The sequence below is a fragment of the Hevea brasiliensis genome, chromosome 3 (genome assembly GCF_030052815.1).
Source record: "Hevea brasiliensis isolate MT/VB/25A 57/8 chromosome 3, ASM3005281v1, whole genome shotgun sequence".
Lineage (NCBI taxonomy): Eukaryota > Viridiplantae > Streptophyta > Magnoliopsida > Malpighiales > Euphorbiaceae > Hevea > Hevea brasiliensis.
Window position 1 is genome coordinate 96,421,509 of NC_079495.1, and position 12,306 is coordinate 96,433,814.

The 12,306-nt window shown below is 28.6% G+C and overlaps 1 pseudogene; it reads left to right on the forward strand.

Moving 5' to 3' along the window:
* The first annotated feature begins 744 nt into the window (after positions 1-744).
* On the forward strand, positions 745-8,212 carry LOC131178407 (L-type lectin-domain containing receptor kinase V.9-like; annotated as a pseudogene).
* The last annotated feature ends 4,094 nt before the right edge of the window (positions 8,213-12,306 follow it).

The following is a 12,306-nucleotide window of genomic DNA, read 5'->3' on the forward strand; positions in this document are numbered from 1 at the left end:
AGCAAGGTATCTTCTCCTAAACCTTGGTAAATGGCCGCCAACACCATCTTATCTCTGCGTTTATCAACTGGGCCTGGTGACTCAACTGCATCCCACACACCTTGAGCCATCATAAAGACCTCCATCTTTATAGCCCACGCTGCATAATTACTCTTCGTCAGCATGGGATATTTCAAGGTAACAGAACCTTCTTTTTCGGGAAACAAGCCTCCTTCAACTGTAGAGGAATTTCCCTTCATTAGAGGCTTCTTCGCTGTCTTTTTGCTCTCGTTCTTTCTGCTCTCTCTCTCTCTCAATATTCTAGCTCTCTCTATCTCCAGATGAGACATTGTTTAGGCCTTGATCTTAAGGCTCTGATACCAATTGTTAGAATATCAGACTGAACAAAAGAGAAACAGCAGAAATCGAGACCAACACAACAGAATAGAGGAAAAAGTTTCTAACTTCATATTTAACCTCTAAAATACACAACAATATATAGAAAAAACTTAGCAGTAATCTGTTGTAACAGATTTGCTCCATATCTGCACAAACAGCAATTACTCCTACGAAATAGGCACTAACTATTGACCAAGCAATAATAAGAAAAAATAAATAAAACAAATTTAAAACAAGTTTAACTACTATAGAGATGCGAACCAAAACGGACACCCAAAATGCCCATCCATAATGAGAAATAGGAAGAGAACACAACAAGGTGAACATACTCACACTAATTACCAATTTCCAACCATGTTTGTCAAAATGTATCTAACGCTATTTCTCTTCATCAAATTGGCAGCTCCAAGCAACAATGGCTTTACCTTCTACAGGAATTTAAAACTGGGTGACGTAGCAGATGTCACGCTTGATGGTCTTTTCCAGCTCACTGATAACACTTCGTGAGGAATTGGTCATGCCTTCTGTGCTTAGCCCTTGAACTTCAAGAATTCATCAACCACTAGTGTGATTTCTTTTTCTACCACCTTTATATTTGCTATTTCCCACTAGAAGTTGAAATTCTCTGGTCAAGGCATGTCCTTTCTGATAGCTCCTTCGAAAGAATTGCCTGGAGCTTTATCAGGGCAGTTTTTTTGCATACTGAACCACACATCTAATGGAATATCATCTAATCATATTGTTGCAATTGAGCTTGATACGTTCCAAGACCAAGAATTCAATGATATCAATGATAATCATGTTGCCATAGGCATCAATAGCTTAGTATCTGTCAAATCAGCTCCTGCAGGTTATTTCCTAAATGAATATGTAGAATTCAAGAATCTAAGTCTTGCAAGTGGGGAGCTAACTCAGGTTTGGGTGGGGTAAGATGCCACTAGGAATCAACTTAATATTACGTTGTCTCCAATTCATACAAGCAAGCCTAACCTTCCACTTTCGTCTTTGGATATTGATATCTCACTGGTCTTCTTGGACCGAATGTTTGGAGTTGAAAGCAACGAAAGTAATTTACTGAAAGATCTTCGCAATTTAAAGAACCGCAAAAGATAAGCAACAATATGAGAAGGGAAGTAAATAGTCTCCTATTTAAATATAAATAATATAAAAAGGCGACCAAAAATTTGATGATCAATTACAAATTAATACTATGGGAATATATAAGAATATGAGAAAAATTTGCCTAGTCCAGTTTATTATGAATTTAATATATAAATACATAAAATTTTTATATTTAAAAGGTAGGTCTCATTACATATTTTGTATCTTCAATTTATAATAATTAAGTCTAAATCCAAAATATCTCTGACGATAAATGATAATTTTGAGTTGCATTTATATTATTGGTTCAAATGTATTCAACTAAAGTTTTGCATTTTTTTAAATAATTCTTTTATATTAAAAAATTAAAATTTTATTTTTAATATAAAAATTAATTAAAAATTAAATTAAATTAAATTAAATTCTTATAAAATTGTAATTTCTAAACGATATTATTTCAAGATTGGGCTTAGCCGCATCAGCATCTTTATGTGTAAGTATTCTTTTTTCATAATATGATTCTATAAGGTGGAATTCGATATATATATATATATATATATATATATATATATATATATATATATATATATATTTGCTCAACCTTCTTTAAATTATACTGGAGAGACAGATTATATTTTATTGGGGCTAGGAATTAATTGAAGGTATGTTTCATCTATTATAAATAAATAATATTTTAGTCAAATATGTAGAATTAATTGAAGCTATGTTTCTTCTATTATAAATAATAATTTTTTTAGTCAAATACGTTGATCGTCAAATTTTAATAAATTATATTTCTTAGAATTACAAACTTCTTACTCAATCATTCAAGTGAATCGTTAAGATTTTTCTTTAAAATTATTTATGGTTACAAGTAATCGCTGGGCTTGATGATGATTAGGTATTGATGGCCCTGGTTATCATTCATGATTATTTTATAACACTCATTATCACGTGGAAGAGAAGATTGACACATATTAGTTTTTATGATTTTGATTGGGGAAGAAAAGTGGCAATGAAAGATCAATTACAAGGTAACTTAATTGTCAAGAAAATTATGAGCATGCATGGAAAAGAAAATGCAAGGAAACATTAATCAATTCCATTATTTTGTCATTTTATGTGGCACTTCCCTTCTTCCATTGGTTTTCTACCAAACTTAATGCAAATTTAATGCCCAGTTTTTCGGATTGCTGGACTAATAGTTTTTTCTTTTTTCTTTTCTTTGTTAAAGATAAGAGTAATTTGGTATCTTAATTTAACAAAAAAAATGTTTGTTAATTGAAGTGAAGCGCTTAAAGACAAAAGACAAGCCTAAAAGCTGCCTTACGTGCTCCTGAAAAACTATTGATTTAGATAAACTAATGATATGGAAGATGTCTATAGAGCTAGAGGGAGATCAAGGCTTAGAAGTAAAGAAATGATAAATCTTCATAATTATCATGTTAAGTTATTTTATTATGTAATTGATAGATAGTTTCAAGAACTTAATAATCGATTTGATAAAGTGAATACAAATTTGCTTTTACATATGGCATGTCTTGATCCTAAGGACTCATTTTCTGTATTCGATATGGGCAAATTGATTCAACTTGCAAAATTTTATCCATGTGAAATTTCTCTAGCTGCTCTAATTGAACTTGAATTTCAACTTGAAAACTTTGACTTTGATATGCATATGGATGAGAAATTTTCTAAAGTGAGTGAAATTGTAGGTGTTGCTCAGAAAATAGTTGCTACAAGAAAGCATATTGTTTTTCCTTTGGTATATTTTTTAGCGAAATTATCATTAATCTTGCCAGTTGCTATAACTACAGTGGAAAGAGCTTTTTTTGCGATAAATATTATAATGAAGAATAAACAAGGATTATTGTAATTTAATTATAACAGTTTATTAATATTTTATAAGCAATCCACTTATCAAATTATATTTGTTTATGTATATTATTTTTACAAATCACATATTTTAATTGCATCCTCTCAATTAAATTCCTAGCTCTATCACTGGTCATGCCTTATGATCTTTTCCAGCTCACTAATAAAACTTCGTCAGGAATTGGCCATGCCTTTTATGCTTAGCCCCTGAACTTCAAAAATAGTGTGCTTTCTTTCTCTACCACCTTTATATTTGCTATTTCCCACGAGAATTTGAAATTCTTTGGTCAAGGCATGTCCTTTTTTATTGCTCCTTTAAAAGAATTGCCTGGATCAGGGCTATTTTTTGGAATACTGAACCAGACATCTAATGGACTATCATCTAATCATATTATTTTAATTGAGCTTGATATGTTCCAAAACAAATGATATCAATGATAATCATGTTGACATCGACATCAACAGCTTAATATCTGTCAAATCAGCTTCTGCTGGTTATTTCCTAAGTGAATATGGAGAATCCAAGAACCTGAGTCTTACAAGCGGGAACTAACTCAGGTTCAAGTGGAATATGATGCCATTAGGAATCAACTTAATATTACGTTGTCTCCAATTCATACAAGCAAGCCTAACCTTCCACTTTTGTCTTTGGATATTGATATCTCACCGATCATCTTGGATCAAATATTTGTGGGTTTTTCCTCCTCCACAGACCAACTAGATCAGACTAGTTATGTTCTAGGTTGGAGCATCCAATTTGATGAGCAAGCTCAAGAACTTGATCTATCCTGCGTTCAATCTCTACTTGGTAAAGCGATAACCATAAAGGGAAAAGTAGCATTGATAGTTGGATAATCTGTAACACCCCCGTTTGTATAGCCTGGTAGATCTCACTGTTCCGGTGATCGGTGTCGATTCAGACAATTAAGGAGATTAGAATCACACTTAAGACAACTAGATAAACTATTAACACAAATAATCAATAATTGCCAATTAGTTAAGTATAAATAAGAAAAACAGAACATAAGAAGTTAAACGAGCCGAGAGTCACAGCGATGGGTGACCTCCTCGGGAACGACTGCGAAGTCGATTTAAACTCGAATTTCGAACCATAAAATGTGACGCCGCAGTCCTTAGGACCATTACGAATACAGTGGAAAAGAGAAAATTACAAAAAAGAATTGTTAAGTCAGTCAAATAATTAGGTCAGGGAGCAGGAAGAAATGTTAAATTATTTGCAAACCGGGTTGAATCGGCGAGGGATAATTTGGTCAAGTGACCCCAGGAGCTGACTCCTGACCTAACTGTCAAATAAAATCGGAGAAAAGAAAATTTCGGAATCGAGAATTAAATTAAAGAACTAATAGAAAAATAAATAAAAAAAAAGAAGGAAAATGAAAAAGTGTAGGGAAATGACATCATGCATGACATCATGCATGGTGCCATAAATCCCATAATTAATAATTTGATTAAATGGATTTTTGGGTCTGTCATAAGACAAATTACTAAAAGAAATAAAAAGAACAAAAAAAAGTAAAAGTCATCTTCCTCATCTCACTTGCCGTCCCATCTCTCTCTCCATTCCTTCACCATGTTCCACCATTGTTAAGAGAAAGAAAGCTTAAATTTCCCTACTCTCTTCCATAAATTCACAAAGTCCCAACATTAAAAATTCTCTTTACATGTTGAGGAAGCATTAGAGAGTAAAAAGAAGAAGAAAGACTTGAAGAAAAGGAAGCCTAAAAACCCTCCAAGCAAGGTTAGTGATTTAAGTTGCAAAATTAGTTTATTTGTTGTGTTTTTAGCTTGGTTAACTTGTAAAGAAACCTAAAATGAAAAGAAAAATTTATTGAAGGACTAAACTGAATTTCGGCCAGCTTGGGTTACTATGCATATGTTTGAGTTTTGATTGAAATTAAATGGTAGGCAAGCTTGTATGGATGTGCTAATGAGAGTGGTATGCTTAAATGTGGTTAAATGCAACAAGTTAGTAAGTTAGGGTGTGGGACACTTAGGGTTAGAGACAAAAATGTGAGAAACTTGTAAATGGTGTCTTTGACCTAATGTGAAGTGAGAAATGGTCATTTGTGACCTAATTAAGTGTGTTAGAAGTGTTTGAATCAAAGCCAAATTCGGATTGAGTGTGGTCATGCTGCTGGCAGCATGACCATTTTATCTTTAAAGGACCAAAAATGAAATTTTACAAGTCCAATTGGTATGAGACCAATTGGGAATGAAAATAGACATTAAATGACACAATTTTCATTTAGGAAGCATGCCCAAAAAGTGACCAAAACCTAGTGAACAAATTGACCAAAGTTAGAAAATTACAGTCTACCCTGTATAAACTGACCAAATGAACAGTGTTTGTTCATTTGGTCATAACTTGAGCTAGGAAGGTCTAAATGACCTGAAATTTTACTAGTGATTAGATGAGATATAGACTAAAACTTTCATGAAGAACACAAACCCAAATTATGCCATTAACCAAGTCCTTCGGCCACCCCAAGTTGGTGAACCAAAACTACCAGCACCAAAAATTGCCCAGAATTCTGGGTTGAATCTAATCCGGTAGCCATGGTTCAAATGGCTATAACTTGAGCTACAAAACTCCAATTGGAGTGATTCAAAAAGGAGAATAAACTTAAGACATTAGAAAACATTTTCTATGAAGAAAGTTTTACCAAATTCTAATAGTAAAGTGACAAATGGAACAGTACAACCTAAGGCGTCAAAACTGAAAATTTGCAATTTTGCCTAAAGGACTTAAGTTTTGATAAAATGACCAAAACCAACAAGTTTGGTGACCAAAATGTGGTATGTGGGTGAAGTTGGAGTTCCCATACCTATTAAGCCTTAGAAAGTTAACAAATTGACTTGAATAGTGTAGTGAATAGTAACTCCGAAATACAAAAATTATAAAACGTCGAGTTTAGCACATTAGAGCTAGGTAAAAGTGAAGTTAAATTTATTTTTGGATTTATGCTAAGTTATGATACTGAAACATTGTGAAACTGTGTGTTTCAGCTGAAAAAGACTTGAAAGGTCTGAGAGATGAGTCAAGGCCTAGAGGCGACTCACGTCAAGTCTGTGCACAATAATTCTTGTTTAAATATTTTATTCTTGAAAATTTGACTTCTTTGACTAATTATGTATTGTGTTGCCATTTTATGATCTCAAATATGACTTTGGAAATTGATCAGATTTCTCATAAATTATTTGATTAAATTGTTTTGAATTGATTTTGTGTTCACATTTAGCATGACAGTGCCTTATTATTCCTCCTCCATTTATGGGGTGAGATCGATTATTTTTCCTCCCTCTTTGGTTTACTAGTTGAGGTTGTAGATCGGATGAGTACTCATTAGCTAGCTAGGAACCTCCCTCATTAATTTCGATTAGTGGGGTTGTAGATTGCTTTGTCGTGGTGTACAACACGGCATTGATCGGAAATTTTGTGTCATGGCTTAAGTTGTATATGACTTGGCAACACCGTGTTATTAAATTATTTGATTAAATTGTGTTATTATGAGTTTTGATAATTTGTGAAATGTGATTGAGAAATATTTAAATTGTGTTTGTTTAATGAATGATTTATGTATTATATTTTAAAATTTTATTGTGCACCACTGAGTATTTTTATACTCAGCGATAGCTTATTTTGCTATCGCAGATAAGAGCAATGAGAAGGCAGCAGAGTGAGCTGCTACTGATATTGAGGACTACACTGATATTTTTGTATGGGTATTGTTTTATACCCTTGTGGTTATTTTAATGTAAATATTACAATGTTTTATGTATCAATGTAAAGTTGAGCAATTGTATAATAAATTGTAATAACATTATTTTTGGAACTTCTTTTTGTAATTTAAGATTTGTATTTGTGAATTTTATACTTTATGCACTGTGAATGAAGTTATGAAATATTTTGAGATGATAAACTTTGATTGGATTGTGGAATTATTTTGAAGTGGATTGAATTGAGTTGACTTGAGATTATTTGAAGGTTGGGAGTTATGAAAAATTTATTGGAAATGTTTTTTAGAGGTTTTTGAAGAACTGTTTTCTCAAAATACAGACGGAACTCTATCAAAATTTTTATAAAATTTACGGAAAAATTAAAATGGACAAAAATTTTTACTAGTATTTAAACTCTGAATAAATGATTTTAATTCCTACCAAAATGCTCACCACTTCCAAAATGTAAGAAAATTGTTTTAAAATCCCTTGTAGGGTACTTAATGAGTTATCGGTAGGTGAAGTTCGGTAGTTCATTAGGTATTCTACGGGATCATGTTATACCTTATAGAGGGGTAAGGTGTGACATAATCCATGACAAGAGTGACTCTGGTGGCAACAATAGTCACTTTCATCTTTATATGGAGGAGAAAGAAGGCCAAGTTCACAGAGATAGTTGAAGACTAGGAGGTTGATTTTGGATGTCATAGGTTCTCATACGAGGAGCTCTTTGTCGCCACCAATGGTTTTAGTAAGAGGAAGATTCTATAAAGGAGGATTTGGAAAGGTTTAAAAAGGGGCATTGCAAATAATTTAAGAAATCAGAGAATTTATTGCGAAAATTGGCACAATTGGTCGGTTGCAACATTCCAATTTGGTTTGGGGTAGAAGGCTAGTTTTGAAACTTGGACAAATAATTTGCTCACATAATCTTGCAGAAATTAGGCCAAAGATGTTACAAGTTCTAATATACTTGAAAGGCGATGCTTTTCTCCTTGAAAATTTTGATACTCATATCCAAGAATTAAAGTACAGGGGAGAGTCTGATAGTCATGCCATTTTACATGGTTCTATGCCATCCCTAATAATCACTGAATCACTAATTTCAGTGGGACATTGATTATGCCAATATAGAGAGAACTAGCTGGCTATTTTGAAATGCTTTTAAGAAGTGCTCATAGTTTTCACGAGTAAGAGATTTGAGTTCATCATTTGAGCTATATTTGCTACCATATGTAGTCAATCAAGTAGATAAAAAAAAATTAGTCTGTATATGTGTGCGTGTGCAAACTTATTAATCTATATTTATATTTAAATATACATGTATGAAGGAGATAAATTAACTTTACCCAAATTGCCTTTTATTCTTAAAAATAATTATAATTATATTTTTATTATTTAAATTAATTTTAAGGTTTGTATAAATTTAAAATTTTTAATTTTTAGAGTTCATATAAGTTTAAAATTTTTAATCCTACTTATTTTTAACTTCAATTAAATATGAAATCTTATAAAAAATAATCAAATAAAATAAGAAATTAAGAAATAAAAATATTATTAATGTATCTATTATTTTAAAAATACAAAAAAAAAAAATTGTAGTGATAGATAAATAATTTGTCATCAATAATATGTTATTGCTACTAATTCATATAAATTCATCGCTAATGCTATTCGGTGACAAAAAAAAAATGTCGATAATAATTTTAACAATCAGTGGCTTACAAATATTATCGCTGCTAAACTTTTAGCGACAGAAAATTTGTTCCTAAATCCTTAATGATGCCAATTCTACAATATATTATATTGTAACAAATAACTTTTAGTGATGAAATATTGGTCACTAAATACCAAATAATATCAATTTCTAATATTACAATAATTTATAAATTAAAATTTTAATATTATTTTAATAATAATTCTAATTATACTAAAAAACATATTATAGTTATTAATATAATAATAATATAATTATAATCCTATAACTATTATTAATTTAATAAAATTATTTAATTTGTTTCAATAAAATTAACAAAAAATATTAAACATGGAATATTATTCTTATTAATTTATTTTAATTGTTTTAAATTTATAAAATTATAATTTTAAAATTGTATTAAATTTTCAATTATATGTACATATATATAACTGGAAAAGAGGGGAATAATTAGAGAAAAAAAATCTTCAAATTATTATTAAAAATTTAATTATTTAATTAACATAATTACAAAAATATTACTAAAAATTTAAATATATAATGAAATAAAAATTTAGGATTAACTAAGTATTAAAATAAAAAATTTGAATTTTTAATCTAATTCAAGCAAATAATCACACTATCGGTTATAAATTTATGATTTATTTATTCATTTATGTTGATAAAAATATATGTTTAATCAAACTTAAAATTTATTTTTATATATAAACAGATTTTCATTTATTTCATTTTTATTAATAATAAAAATAAATAATTTTATATTCTCAAATTATTATTCAATATAATAAATTAAAAAAATTATTGAAATCTTTAATGACATTGCATTTTAATTTTGACTAATTTAGATAAATAAAATAAAACTAATACTAATTTTACGATTTTAACAAAATCAACTAAAATTTTAAATAAAATAAAAAAATTTAAAATTTTTTATTAATTAGTCCTATTTTCAAATTAATTTTATATTTTTTCTCTTTCTCTCTTTATTTGGGCACAGTATCTTTTCTTTTTCTTTGTTGTTCCTTTCATTTAACTTTCTATACTTTATATCATTCAAATTAAAAGAATTATTTTATTTATATATTTACGAGTTTTTTTTTTTTTGTGTCGAAGATATATCAAAGACAAAACCAATAATCTCTAACTTTTATATAAATTTTGAATAACTTAATTGTATATTTATTTTTGGCTTAATATATTTATTTTGTTATTTTATTTTTTTTTTTTGATATTTTTTAATTTTAATGATTATTATTTTTTAATCTTATAGTATTATATTATATAGGTTAGGTATTAAGGATTTATAATCATTTTTTTGACTTTTATGTTTATAAATTTTATGCAATTATTTAGTATAACACTGTGACGAAGACTGATTTTATTTCTTGAATAATAGAATTGATATTATAATCAAAATTATAATTATGTAATATTCATTACAGAAGTTTTGTCATAATTTATTTAATCAGTGTAAAATTATTATAATTTTTTATTACTTTATATACTATATGTTTTATGGATTTTGTTTTATATATATATATTTTGTTGATGTATTATGATTGGCCAACAATAATTTTCTGATTGGGACCTGTGAGAAAGGATTGAGTAATTATTGGAGTTGAAAGCAACGAAGATAATTTACTGAAAGATCTTCGCAATTTAAAGAACTGCAAAAGATAAGCAACAATATGAAAAGGGAAATAAATAGTCTCCTATTTAAATATAAATAATATAAAAAGGCGACCAAAAATTTGATGATCAATTACAAATTAATGCTATGGATATATATGAGAATATGAGAAAAAATTGCCTAGTCCAATTTAATCATGAATTCAATATATAAATATATGAAATTTATATATTTAATAGATAAGTTTCATTACATATTTTATATCTTTAATTTATAATAAATTAAATCTAAATCAAAAGAATCTCTCTGACAATAAATAATAATTTTGAGTTGCATTTGTATTATTAGTTCGTATGTATTCAACTAAATTTTTGCATAATTTTTTTTAAATAAATTTGTTATATTAAAAAATTAAATTTTTATTTTTAATATAAAAATTAATTAAAAATTAAATTAAATTCTTATAAAATTGTAATTTCTAAACGATATTATTTCAAGATTGGGCTTAGCCGCATCAGCATCTTTATGTGTAAGTATTCTTTCTTCATAATATGATTCTATAAGGTGGAATTCAAAAAAAAAAAAAAAAATATATATATATATATATATATATATATATATTTGCTCAACCTTCTCTAAATTATACTGGAGAGAGATTATATTTTATTGGGGCTAGGAATTAATTGAAGGTATGTCTCATCTATTATAAATAAAAAATATTTTAGTCAAATATGTAGAATTAATTGAAGCTATGTTTCTTCTATTATAAATAATAAGTTTTTTAGTCAAATACGTTGATCATCAAATTTTAATAAATTATATTTCTTAGAATTACAAACTTCTTACTCAATCATTCAAGTGAATCGTTAAGATTTTTCTTTAAAATTATTTATGGTTACAAGTAATCGCTGGACTTGATGATGATTAGGTATTGATAGCCCTGGTTATCATTCATGATTATTTTATAACCCTCTTTATCACGTGGAAGAGAAGATTGACACATATTAGTTTTTATGATTTGATTAAGAAAATGGCAATGAAAGTTCAATTACAAGGTAACTTAATTGTCAAGAAAATTATGAGCATGCATGGAAAAGAAAATGCAAGGAAACCTTAATCAATTCCATTATTTTGTCATTTTATATGACACTTCCCTTCTTCCATTGGTGTTCTATCAAACTTAATGCAAATTTAATGCCCAGTTTTTCGGATTGCTGGACTAATAGTTTTTTCTTTTTTCTTTTTTCTTTTTTAAAGACAAGAGTTTGGTATCTTAATTTAACAAAAAAGAAAAAAAGTTTGTTAATTGAAGCGAAGTGCTTAAAGACAAAAGACAAGCCTAAAAACTGCCTTACGTGCTCCTGAAAAACTAATGATTTAGATAAACTAATGATAAGGAGGACGTCTGTAGAGCTCGAGGGAGATCAAGGCTTAGAAGTGAAGAAATGACAAATCTTCATAACTATTATGTTAAGTTATTTTATTATGTAATTGACAGACAATTTGAAGAACTTAATAATCGATTTGATAAAGTGAATACAAATTTGCTTTCATATATGGCATGTCTTGATCCTAAGGACTTATTTTCTGCATTTGATATGGGCAAATTGATTCAATTTGCAAAATTTTATCCATGTGAATTTTCTCTAATTGCTCTAATTAAACTTGAATCTCAACTTGAAAACTTTGACTTTGATATGCATATGGATGAGAAATTTTCTGAAGTGAGTGAAATTGTAGGTCTTGCTTAGAAGATAGTTGCTACAAGAAAGTATATTGTTTTTCCTTTGGTATATTTGTTAGTCAAATTATTATTAATCTTGCTAATTGCAATAACCACAGTAAAAAGAGGTTTTTCTGTGATGAA